We start from the raw sequence: 11,698 nt of genomic DNA, 5'->3' as shown, positions 1-11,698 counted from the left end.
TTTTCCTGTGGGAAGCCTGGCCATTTTAGGAGAGCCTGCCCAGTTCATGCCAAGTCTCCAGACGGACCTATGCAAGTAGGAGTAGCTAGGTTGTATTCGGAGCTGTATTCGGGGAGTAGTGATGGCATGTTTGTACTGTGGGCATATATAAAATAGATATGACAGGCTCAAATCCTAACTTAGGTGCTCTGGGGAAAAAAACAAAGCTAAAGTATAGGAGTAGCCCCGACACACTAATAACATGAAAGTAGAGTCTTAGCAACGACAGTCTTTTTTGTTGTGATTTTATTTTTTGTGGAAAAAGGTGGTGTTACAATCCAACGTTTCAGCTCTACATCTCGAGCTTTCATCAGGGATATGACTAGAGAATATACAATAAAAGAACAAAAATCAGTGTAAAAACTATATAAAATAAATAAAACAATAAACCTGGTGATAAGTGATTTATATTGTGGGGACAGTGTCATGCATCCTTTGTGAAGGTATGTATGGACCTATAGTGATGTGAGGCCAGTGAGTGTGTATTGTGGTGTGATACGGTGTACGTGTGAGAGGTTGGGCAGAGGAATTGGGTGAAGGTGTAAATGAGACAGTGTAGGAGATGAACGGCATGAGTGTGTGGGTTGTGTTGAGAAGGGGCATTAGGGGACAGTGAAGTGGAGTGGGAGTGAGGGTGAGGTCATCTAAAGAGGCTGTGTGTAAGGGGTGCTCTTGGAAATATTAAGGCATAAGGTGTAAATACCTTGGTTTTGGGGTGTGTGTATAGGTGGTATAGGTTTGCCTTTGTAGTCCAGCTAGGGCGAGGTCATCACTGTCAGGGGTAGTCCTGCTGGTCTGGACTCATTTGAAGTCACAGACGTCACGAGAGAGAATGTAGGGTTGTTGTAATAGCACACGTAGAGTACCTGTGAGTATAGAGAAAAGGTAGACTTAGCACTTGGAGACCTGGAAGGACAGTGTGCCTAGGTGGGGTACTGTATAATGGTACCCCACCTGTGTCAGAATACTAATAACAAGTGCTTAGTCACTGGCATGAGCGTGATGCATTTTACCTTCGGCTAGAAGGATAAATGAGAGGGAGACCTCAGGTGTGTATCGCTGGAGCGGTACCTATAGTGACCACTGAGAGAAGGTATAGGTTAAGGAATAGCAAGGTATGTTGAAAGAAAGAATATAAAAGAAAGTTTTAGGGGTCACATACCGATGTGTAGGGTCAGCACATGACTCCCGTCCTAAGGACAAATAAGCAGGTCAATAAGCTGAAATGGAGAGAGGAAACCCAGTCTGTAAAGACTGTAGGGCACCATTACCTTATGTCCTAAGTCTGGTGGTCAGGTGTAGAGGAGGCCGGGAGTGCATGTGGCTCAGTGCAGTGGTGTTATATACTGTCTTGCACTTCCTGGATGGGTGGGGAGGGGCGGGGATGGAGGAAGGGCAGTCACCATCTTGGTGAGGTCAAAGATGTCAGAATGAATGTACTGAGCTTGTGCGGGGCGGGGATAGGAAATGAGCATGTTTTGACCTTCCAGGAAGTGATGTTGGCAGTCGCCATCTTGGTGAGGTCAAAGATGTCAGAATGAATGTACTGAGCATGTGCGAGACGGGAATAGGAACTGAGCATGTTTTGACCTTCCAGGAAGTGAAGTTGGCTAAGGAGGGGTGTAAAGAAGTGTCACATGCATGCAGGCGGCCATTTTAACGGTGGAACTGTGCTGAATTCATGCACAGTGGTGATTTCAGTGCTGGTTGTGCCCATCAGGTTTCAAAGAGACTTCCTTTTCCTGCCTAAAAACAAAGATAAGGCAATTAGAGCAGGGTTTACATACATAGAGTAAAATGGCGTTTACTTTAACACACTTATGTCAGAAATATCTCCTGTTAACCAAAATACGTTGTGTGGGAAAAGAACTTTTGATAGTGATTTTTACACTCCAGATGAAAAACAATACCAATTCACTATGTAGTGGAATTTAGAAAGGATTAATAATACATTTCAGATTCTCTATTGAGACCGTGTGGGTGGAGGGTATTTAGGTGATATATCCAATACGCTTCACGCTCTTTGAGCGTTTGGATTCTATTACCCCCTCGTCTGGGTACAGGGATTTGTTCAATGACCTGAAATTTCAGTTGACTTACAGAATGTCTGTTTTCCACAAAATGGGCAGGAATTGGTAAAAGTGTGTTCTCACACCGGATGGTTGATTTATGTTTGGAGATGCAGTCTTTGACATGCTGGGTAGTTTCCCCAACGTATCCTAGGCCGCATGGGCATTTGATTAGGTAAACGACAAAGTTTGAGTCGCAGGTAAAATAGCCATTGATCTTGTACCGTTTGCCGGACCTCGGATGGGTGAATGAGTCACCTTTACTGACATTCGTGCATTGTGCGCAACCCAAACAAGGAAAGGTTCCGTTGCGTACCGTGCTAAATGTCTTCTGCCTGAGTGTCTTGAAGTTGGAGCCCACGTCAGCTCTAACCAAAGTGTTTTTTAGGTTCTGAGCCCGCTTGTGGCAGATGAGAGGAGGATTTTTGAAGTTTTCAACCCCCGGGTAGGCCTTTTCTAGTAGGGGCCAGTGTTCAAGAACTGCTTTTTTGATTAGAGGAGAGAACGGGTGATAGGTGTTGATGAACTTGACCCTATTCTCTACGTCGCGGTCACGTTGGGTAGTTCTGGTTTGTTGTTCAGCGTTAGTTTTGGGGTATCCTCTTGTTTGAAACTTTTCAGTCATCTCGTCATGTCTCGTTTGACTGATTTCAGGTGTTGAGACTATGCGGTCAATCCTGTCATGTTGGGATTTAGGTAGAGCTGTCTTGGGTGGCAGCTAGACCAGTGTAGTAGACTATTGCGGTCTGTAGGTTTGACGTAAAGGTCACTTGTAAGGGTGCCTGAGTCAGTTTTAGAGATCATGGTGTCAAGGAAACTGACAGACTGTGTGTTGGAATGTAAGGTAAAGGTTAGGTTCGGTATACTCTGGTTGAGGTCACGTACAAAGTCTGTGAGGCTGTTGGTGTCGCCTGTCCATACACAAAAGATGTCATCTATGTATCTGAGCCAGGTAAGAGCATGCTTTCTCTATAGATGATGCATGTAGACAAAGTCAGCCTCAAATTTACTCATAAAGATGTTAGCGTACGGGGGGGGGCTACATTCGCCCCCATCGCGGTCCCCCGTTCCAGTAGGTAGAATTGGTCCTCAAAGAGGAAATAGTTGTTGTTGAGGACCAATTTGAGTGTATCGGTGCAGAACAATTTCTGGGGTTCGCTAAGAGGGGATTGTAGATCTAGGAACCATCTAACAGCCTCGATACCAAGATCGTGATCTATACTGGTATATAGGCTGTTAACGTCTAGGCTGGCTAACAAACATGAGGAAGGAATGTCATGGAGAGTTCTTACGTGGTTCAGAAAATCACCGGTGTCTTTGAGGTAAGATGGAATTTTTGGTACTAGTGGAGTGAGGATCTTTTCCAAGGTTATTGACAGGGGTGAGAGGATAGAGTCGGTAGATGCCACTATGGGTCTACCGGGGGGCTTTTCCAAGTTTTTATGTATTTTGGGGAGTATATAAATGACTGGAGTTATGGGACTTTGTTTGTGCAAATACTCCGCCAGTTTAGAATCAATTGTACCCAAATTTAAGTGGAAGTTGATCAAATTGTCTATCTTTCTCTCTATGGAGTAGATAGGATTCGTGGGGATGGGTCTGTATGTCGTGACGTCAGAGAGTTGTCTCTGGATTTCAGACAGATAGTATTTCTTATCAAGTACTACAATGGAGCCACCTTTATCAGCAGGCTTTATGACAATGTTCTTGTTGTTCTTAAGGCTTTTCAGTGCTAATGATTCTTCTCTATTAAGGTTATGCTTAAGGTGGTATTTACCGTGTTTGATTTCATCTATATACTTATCCACAGAAGCATTAACAAGTGAAATATACGTCTCGACAGGATGATAGAAGCGGGGTGGATGATATGTGCTCGGGATCTTGAGTCCAAGATCTTTGAAAATGAACGTCTCTTGGGTGCTGGTTCCCGAGGAGGAAGGTACCTGGTTGGTTTTTATGTCTCCGCCATCTTTGTTAAAATGTACCTTAAGTCTCAAAGAGCGGTAAAAACGGTTTAACTCTTGGTGTACGAGGAACGGATCAAAGGAGGGAGTGGGGCAGAAAGAGAGGCCCCTCTGGAGAAGTCGTATCTCGGCAGGTGAGAGGCAGTAGGTGGAGATGTTGAAGACAAGATTGTTCTTACCTGAGATCGAGTATTGGGGCGTGTGTCCATCTGGGGGTCCTCGTCTGTTCTTTCTTCCTCCTCGTCTGATACTGTGTTTGGGGGTGCCGGGGGTTTCTTGCGCGGGTCGAAAATAGACTTGGGCGGTTTCCCACCGCGTCCTCCTCTGCCGCCCCGTCCACCTTGACCACCATCCGAACCTGAAGAGCCTGATGAACCATATCGGTTTCTGTAGGGAGGACCATCTGGAAGTGTGGTATACCGCCATCTATAGACCTGGTTTTTGAGATAGTCGTCCTGGTCTCTCAGAAACTTGTTCTTTTTTCGTGTTTTCAGTTCGTTGGTGTAGTCTTTCAGAGTTTTGTTGGCTCTTGCCTTAAGGCTAGCGAGATCTGTTGGAGAAAGGGTGTTAGTCAACTGATTTTCGATAGCAGCAATCTGATCTTTGACCTTCTTTATATTCTCCTGGAGAAATTTGATGGTCAACACCATTAAATCTATGGAGCACTTATTTAGAATATTTTCAAAAAGTTGACAATATTCCTCGTTGTCGCTGAAGAGGGTTGGTCGTAATGAGACCCTGAGTCCCCTCGGAATCCGCTGTGCCTTCGTGTATTGAGCTAGGGTGTACGCATGCAATTCAAAAGATGAAAGTTTCTTCAATTCCTTTTCATAATCCCTCGATTTCACCTCACGGGTGGGGATATTCAGGAAATTGTCAGTTTCTCTGACCGTAGAAAGGATACTAGATCTTTCTTCTTCGTTGAAGGAGAAGACACCGAAGGAGGCCATGAAAATTGAGTAGATATGGTTTAGAGGGGGAGACAACTGTCTAAAAAAAAGTTCGATATAAAATAGATATGACAGGCTCAAACCCCAACTTAGGTGCTCTGGGGAAAAAAACAAAGCTAAAGTATAGGAGTAGCCCCGGCACACTAATAACATGAAAATAGAGTCTTAGCAACGACAGTCTTTTTTGTTGTGATTTTATTTTTTGTGGAAAAAGGTGGTGTTACAACCCAACGTTTCAGCTCTACATCTCGAGCTTTCATCAGGGATATGACTACAGAATATACAATAAAAGAACAAAAATCAGTGTATAAACTATATAAAATATATAAAACAATAAACCTGGTGATAAGTGATTTATATTGTGGGGACAGTGTCATGCATCCTTTGTGAAGGTATGTATGGACCTATAGTGATGTGAGGCCAGTGAGTGTGTATTGTGGTGTGATATGGTGTACGTGTGAGAGGTTGTAAATGAGACAGTGTAGGAGATGAACGACATGAGTGTGTGGGTTGTGTTGAGAAGGGGCATTATGGGACAGTGAAGTGGAGTGGGAGTGAGGGGTCTTTATCGTGCTATGTCTTGGAGGGAATGCCAGTAACTATTGTTTTAGGCCTCCCTTGGCTGAAAAGACACAACCCGGTAATAGATTGGCGGGCGAGGGAGTGGTCAGCTGGGGGCACTTGTGTGAGGGCTGCTGCCTAGGAACTACTGTTTCTGCCATCTCTCTTCAACGGACCCCTTCCTCTCTGGTGAGGGCAGCAGATGTGCTGCAGGAGAGTTGGGGCAAGTCTTAACCCTCACCATTGGCCAACCCTGGGAGGCGCAGACCTTGTGGTGGAAGAGGTTGGAGGGTGGTGAACCCCTTGGTGACGTGCGGGGGTGTCAGTGTGGTGACACAGGGGGACGCCTCTGTTGTCAATTCCAGAAAGAGTTCTCCAAATGGTGACATATGAACGAGTGGCAATAAACGTTCAGGTCCGGACCTGTGTGTGAACGAGCGTGTATGGGTGGCCACCAAAAAACATCCAGTGGAAGTATGTTGAGGAGTGTTACCAACTCATACCAAACATACACATACACAGAACATATGTTGCCAATACCAACGGGCTTGTTTGTCATCAACCTGACGTGCAGGTAGTTGCTGGGGTGAACTCTGGGTCTGGGTGCCCCCGCTGTAGGTGGTTCCTTGTTGGGGAGCGGTTTTGAGGGTCCAGAGGCCCCTCATTAAGGGGAGGGTACTGTCATGATCCATGCAGGATCAGGACAGATAAAAGCACAGGTAACCATTTTTTTTCCTTAAGCTGTGCTTAAGTGTGGTTTTTGCCCCCGGTGGCCACTAAGATTATTGCACTGTGGTGTCGTTTGTTCTAAGTTTGCCCCCGGTGGTGAATAACGTTTATAGGTGAATGATACGTGACACCACCTGTGGTTTCTGATCAGATTGACCAGCGCTGCAGTGTCGCTTCTCTGGGACAGATGTTGTGGTGCAGGTAAGATGTAGAAGCCCTGCACAGGTAGGGCCATAGTCGCAGGGCAGATAAAAGAATTGGTAGATGGTGTGCAGTGCAGGATGTAGCAGAGCCATGCGCCAGGCGCAGGAGATAGATGACAGACACAGTCATGCAGTTCCTTTACCTGTACTTGGTAAGTGCCGTCCAGGACCCAGAGTACAGATGGAGAAGGAGTTGGTCAGCCTGGAAGCAAATTAGGAATTCTCTCTCTGCAGATAGGTAGTGTGGCCTCCGTTCTAGCACTTATCTGAGGTACTCGCAGTACTGAGTTCACTGAAGTTCCCCCTGTTGACTCTCTTTTGGAACTTTCTCGTATGGCAGGCAGCCATAGCCTTTTACTTCTGGCTCACACACGTCGCTGCTGGGGCCTCCGAGCCTTAGTTGGGAACAGAGCATTTACAGCTGCTACTTCCTCCGGTTTCTGCTGCAGGACCGTCAGTGTCCCTACAATCTCGGTGACCGGAATCCGGACCATGCGCTCCAGCTAGGAGTGAGCCTTAACTCTGCTCATCCTCCAGCACCCCTTCTCACATCCACACACTTCCCCTTCCCTTCACAGACTTCTAACTTCCCTCCTCCCGACCACAGAGAGCAGATCCTCAGCAGTCCATTTCAGAGGTCTCCCTGCTGGCCTGGAGTGGGAACTGTGTTGTGTGTTGGTTTAACAGCTAGAGAGATCCTTCGTTGCTCCCAAGCATGACATCACACTCCCTAGGAGGAAGGTAATTCCACTGTGGCGACCATACTCCTGGGGGCGCCACAAGTGCACTTATTCCCAGCCACTGCTAGATGATTCTGCTGGTACATTGACCCAGACCACTACATTCCCCTCGCACTCTACACAGCCAGAATCTGACCCTGATGAAACTCAGGTTCCCCTTCCCGCATACTATACCACCTTACACGGTGACAAAGAGGAAGGTGCAGATGAAAGTGCAGGTTCCTTGAGCAGGTGGGGGGGCATACTCATGGCACTGGCACAGGCCCCCTCATAGTACGCAAAATTGTCTCTGCCGGTGGGAGCACCCACCATCAGACACACCGTCGTACAATAAGGGGCCCTGTGCCAGTGCCGTCGCCAACGAGTGGGCCCCCCCTGCTTGCTCAGGATCACAGCACTTGCAAAGTTGAAATACTTTCCTCTCTCTGCTCCACCGCCGTGATGTCTTCTGCGTTTCCTTACAGTGACATTCTGGTCAGAGAGCATGATGACATCACGTCTGTACTCCCTCTGCCTAAACAATCCAAGTACAGAGAGATGGAAGATGGGGACGACGAGGAGTCCAGAGTACATTGATTCCCTAGCGAGGAGACTTATTTAATTGTTTTAAAGGTTGGGAGCAATTTTTGGGGAGCACTATACTCTGGAGAATGATATATGGGGCCCACCATACACTGGAGCATTCCAAAGGTGGACATCAGACACTGGAGCAGCATTTACAGGGCCCATTATACACTGGAGCTTTAGAAATGGGGCCCATTATATATGGATCATTATTTGGGCCCATAAGACACTGGCGCATCATCCTTGGGGCCCATCATATACTGGAGCATTGTAAAAGTGGCACATTATATATGGAGCATTATTTGGACCAATCATTCACTAGAGCATCATCCGTGAGGCCCATCATATGCTGGAGCTTTCCAAATGGGGGACATCAGACACTGGAGCAGCATTTACAGGGCCCATTATACAATGGAACATTAAAAATGGGGCCCATTATATATGGAGCATTATTTGGACCCATAAGACAGTGGAGCTTCATCCATGGGGACCAACATATACTGTAGTATTATGTGGAGCTCATCATATACTGTATCGAACATTATATGGGACCAATGATTCTGTATGGAGAAATATATGGGCCTCATTACTCTGTATAGCGCACTATGCGGTGGCCATAATACTGTATGGAGTAATATACTGTCCGTTTTTGGAGCTATTGGAGAATTTAAAATGGATATCAGTCATGTAATGTAAGAAGTGAAGTATTTTTCATTGTTCTATACCGCTATTTCTCTGCCGTATCAGAGGATCATGAATTGTGGCATGTGTTAAAAGAGCCCAGTGACACTCTTTGGCCCTGGGCCCACGAAAATCTGGAGCCAGCCCTACCCCCCCCACAACTTTAGCCAAATAACCTCCAGTTTTCAATGCCTAATTATTATTATAAAGTAAATTAAGGTTGACAAGCTTAAGTAATAAGAATTGATGTTTTCGGTATTAAAATGGGCACTGTAGGTGTGTTTCCTGTCCTCCACTCACTGCCGACTTTTCTTCCCCATTGACTTGCATTGGGTTTCGTGTTTCAGTCGGCCTTCGACTTTTCACGATAATCATCCGCTTGCGTTCAACCCGACTTTTGCGAAAGTCGGGTTTTATGAAACTCGACTCGACCCGAAAAAAAGGCAATGTCACTCATCTCTGCTTTCAACCAATACAAATGCATTCACAGGGAAATGTAATTTTAACATTTAACAACCCTAGCTGGTCATGTGGTGTGTTATACTGTAATGGGGGGTAGTCGTGGCTGATTGTGGCAGTACTGGCACACCCTGGTCTCCCGCCATACAAACAATGTCCCTTCTGCAGCGTACCTTTTTGTCCGCTTTCTCGTCCATCAGTGTCCTCTCTGGTCTGCTGGGGATCTCTTTTTTGCAGTCCCATATAAAAACAGGTAGAGTCAAGTTCCAATTTAAAACAAACAACTTTACTCAGTTCTGTTCTCAGCTTGTCCAGTCCACACTTAGGTACAGCACAAGATTCTTCACAAAGCATAGCATTTTTTTTCCCTGTGCTGTCCATCACTTCTTTAGGAGTATCGCAGGGTAGTACCATTGCCTCCTGTACTGCAGCGTTCTGTCTGGCTATCTTTAGGAGTTCCCGGTCCGTTTTGCCCCGTACATTCAGGCATCTTCCTACGTAGCTGACTGCCACCATGTTGAAGCTGCCCTGTATTCCTTCACCTTAACAGTGACCGTTGTTCCTGGGCCCTGGATGAACTGGGCTCCTTTACTTAAATGTTGCTTGGCACAACTGCCCAGTCTGGGCTCCCAGGCCCTACTGACTAAAAACAGGAAAACCTTCTAGCTTACACCAGTTGACCCCTCCTACCTTAACTGATTCCTATCCTAAAGTTATTGTTATCCTGCACTGCCTCCCTCTAGTGGGCTAATCCAATCACTACGCTTTCCCTACCTTTAAAATGCAGTATATACACTCACTGGCCACTTTATTAGGTACACCTGTCCAACTGTGTGTTAAGACTTAATTTCTAATCAGCCAATCACATGGCGGCAACTCAGTGCATTTAGGCATGTAGACATGGTCAAGACAATCTCCTGCAGTTCAAACCGAGCATCAGTATGGGGAAGAAAGGTGATTTGAGTGCCTTTGAACGTGGCATGATTGTTGGTGCCAGAAGGGCTGGTCTGAGAATTTCAGAAACTGCTGATCTACTGGGATTTTCACGCACAACCATCTCTAGGGTTTACAGAGAATGGTCCGAAAAAGAAAAAAAATCCAGTGAGCGGCAGTTCTGTGGCCGGAAATGCCATGTTGATGCCAGAGGTCAGAGGAGAATGGGCAGACTGGTTCGAGCTGATAGAAAGGCAACAGTGACTCAAATTGCCACCCGTTACAACCAAGGTAGGCAGAAGAGCATCTCTGAATGCACAGTGCGTCGAACTTTGAGGCAGATGGGCTACAGCAGCAGAAGACCACACTGGGTACCACTCCTCTCAGCTAAGAACAGGAAACTGAGGCTACAATTTGCACAAGCTCATCGAAATTGGACAGTAGAAGATTGGAAAAACGTTGCCTGGTCTGATGAGTCTCGATTTCTGCTGCGACATTCGGATGGTAGGGTCAGAATTTGGCGTAAACAACATGAAAGCATGGATCCATCCTGCCTTGTATCAACGGTTCAGGCTGGTGGTGGTGGTGTCATGGTGTGGGGAATTTTTTCTGGGCACTCTTTGGGCCCCTTGGTACCAATTGAGCATCGTTGCAACGCCACAGCCTACCTGAGTATTGTTGCTGACCATGTCCATCCCTTTATGACCACAATGTACCCAACATCTGATGGCTACTTTCAGCAGGATAATGCGCCATGTCATAAAGCTTGAATCATCTCAGATTGGTTTCTTGAACATGACAATGAGTTTACTGTACTCAAATGGCCTCCTCAGTCACCAGATCTCAATCCAATAGAGCATCTTTGGGATGTGGTGGAACGGGAGATTCGCATCAGGGATGTGCAGCCGACAAATCTGCGCCAACTGTGTGATGCCATCATGTCAATATGGTCCAAAATCTCTGAGGAATGCTTCCAGCACCTTGTTGAATCTCTGCCACGAAGAATTGAGGCCGTTCTGAAGGCAAAAGGGGGTCCAACCCCTTACTAGCATGGTATACCTAATAAAGTGGCCAGTGAGTGTATATATATATATATATATATATATATATATAATTACATTCCACATTATAGCATGAACACGGGCAAGGGGAGTGGGGCACAAATTAGTCTTGGTACACCCCTTACAATACATCATCAGACACATCCTGTTTTATTTATGAAGGAGAGACTCTGAAAGTCACAAAGCCTATTTTTATAGGGGCATCAGGTGGCATTAATATTCTTAAAGGGCCATCAGCCGGCTATGCTTTATTGTTCCCATTATTAAACAGTGGGTCTCCTATAATGTTATTGCCTATGCAGTGAGTGGCTGGGCTGCCAAAAATTAGGACGCACCCCAATACCCCTTTGACAAGTTGTATAGGAGGGCCTCATGAAAAAATTTTCCCATTACAAGAAAGTGGGTCTCTCATAGTGTTTGCCTATGCATTGATTGCAAGGCTTGCCTTGCTGCAAAGTTACATGCACCCAATAACCCTTTGAACTTACGTACTGGATGGCCACATGAAACCAATGTTCCCATTATTATTTATTTGGTACTGATACACTGTTTGCCTATGCACTGAATGCAAGGCCCGCCTTCCCACAAAGTTACACACATCCCAATAACCCTTTGAACCGACGTAGTGGATGGCCACATGAAACCAAATTTCCCATTATGTTTATTTTTTTACTCCCATACAGTTTGCCCATGAAGTGAATGCAAGGTCTGCCCTGCCACAAACTTACACGCACTCCAATAACAC

General features: G+C 45.9%; 1 long non-coding RNA gene across 1 annotated transcript; it reads right to left on the bottom strand.

Annotated features, from left to right (window-relative positions):
- Window positions 1–269: 269 nt before the first annotated feature.
- LOC141092436 (uncharacterized) lies at window positions 270–1,346 on the bottom strand. Its single transcript, XR_012232804.1, has 5 exons — window positions 1,311–1,346; window positions 1,202–1,232; window positions 1,053–1,122; window positions 743–905; window positions 270–361 (listed from the first exon to the last, which is right to left on the bottom strand). It is a non-coding gene; the product is annotated as an uncharacterized lncRNA (long non-coding RNA).
- Window positions 1,347–11,698: the final 10,352 nt, after the last annotated feature.

Source organism: Dendrobates tinctorius, unplaced genomic scaffold, assembly GCF_039654945.1.
Source record: "Dendrobates tinctorius isolate UK_male_01 unplaced genomic scaffold, ASM3965494v1 ptg000003l, whole genome shotgun sequence".
Taxonomy (NCBI): Eukaryota; Metazoa; Chordata; class Amphibia; order Anura; family Dendrobatidae; genus Dendrobates; species Dendrobates tinctorius.
Note: the sequence above shows the minus strand (reverse complement) of the source record. Positions and strands in the feature narration are given on the sequence as shown.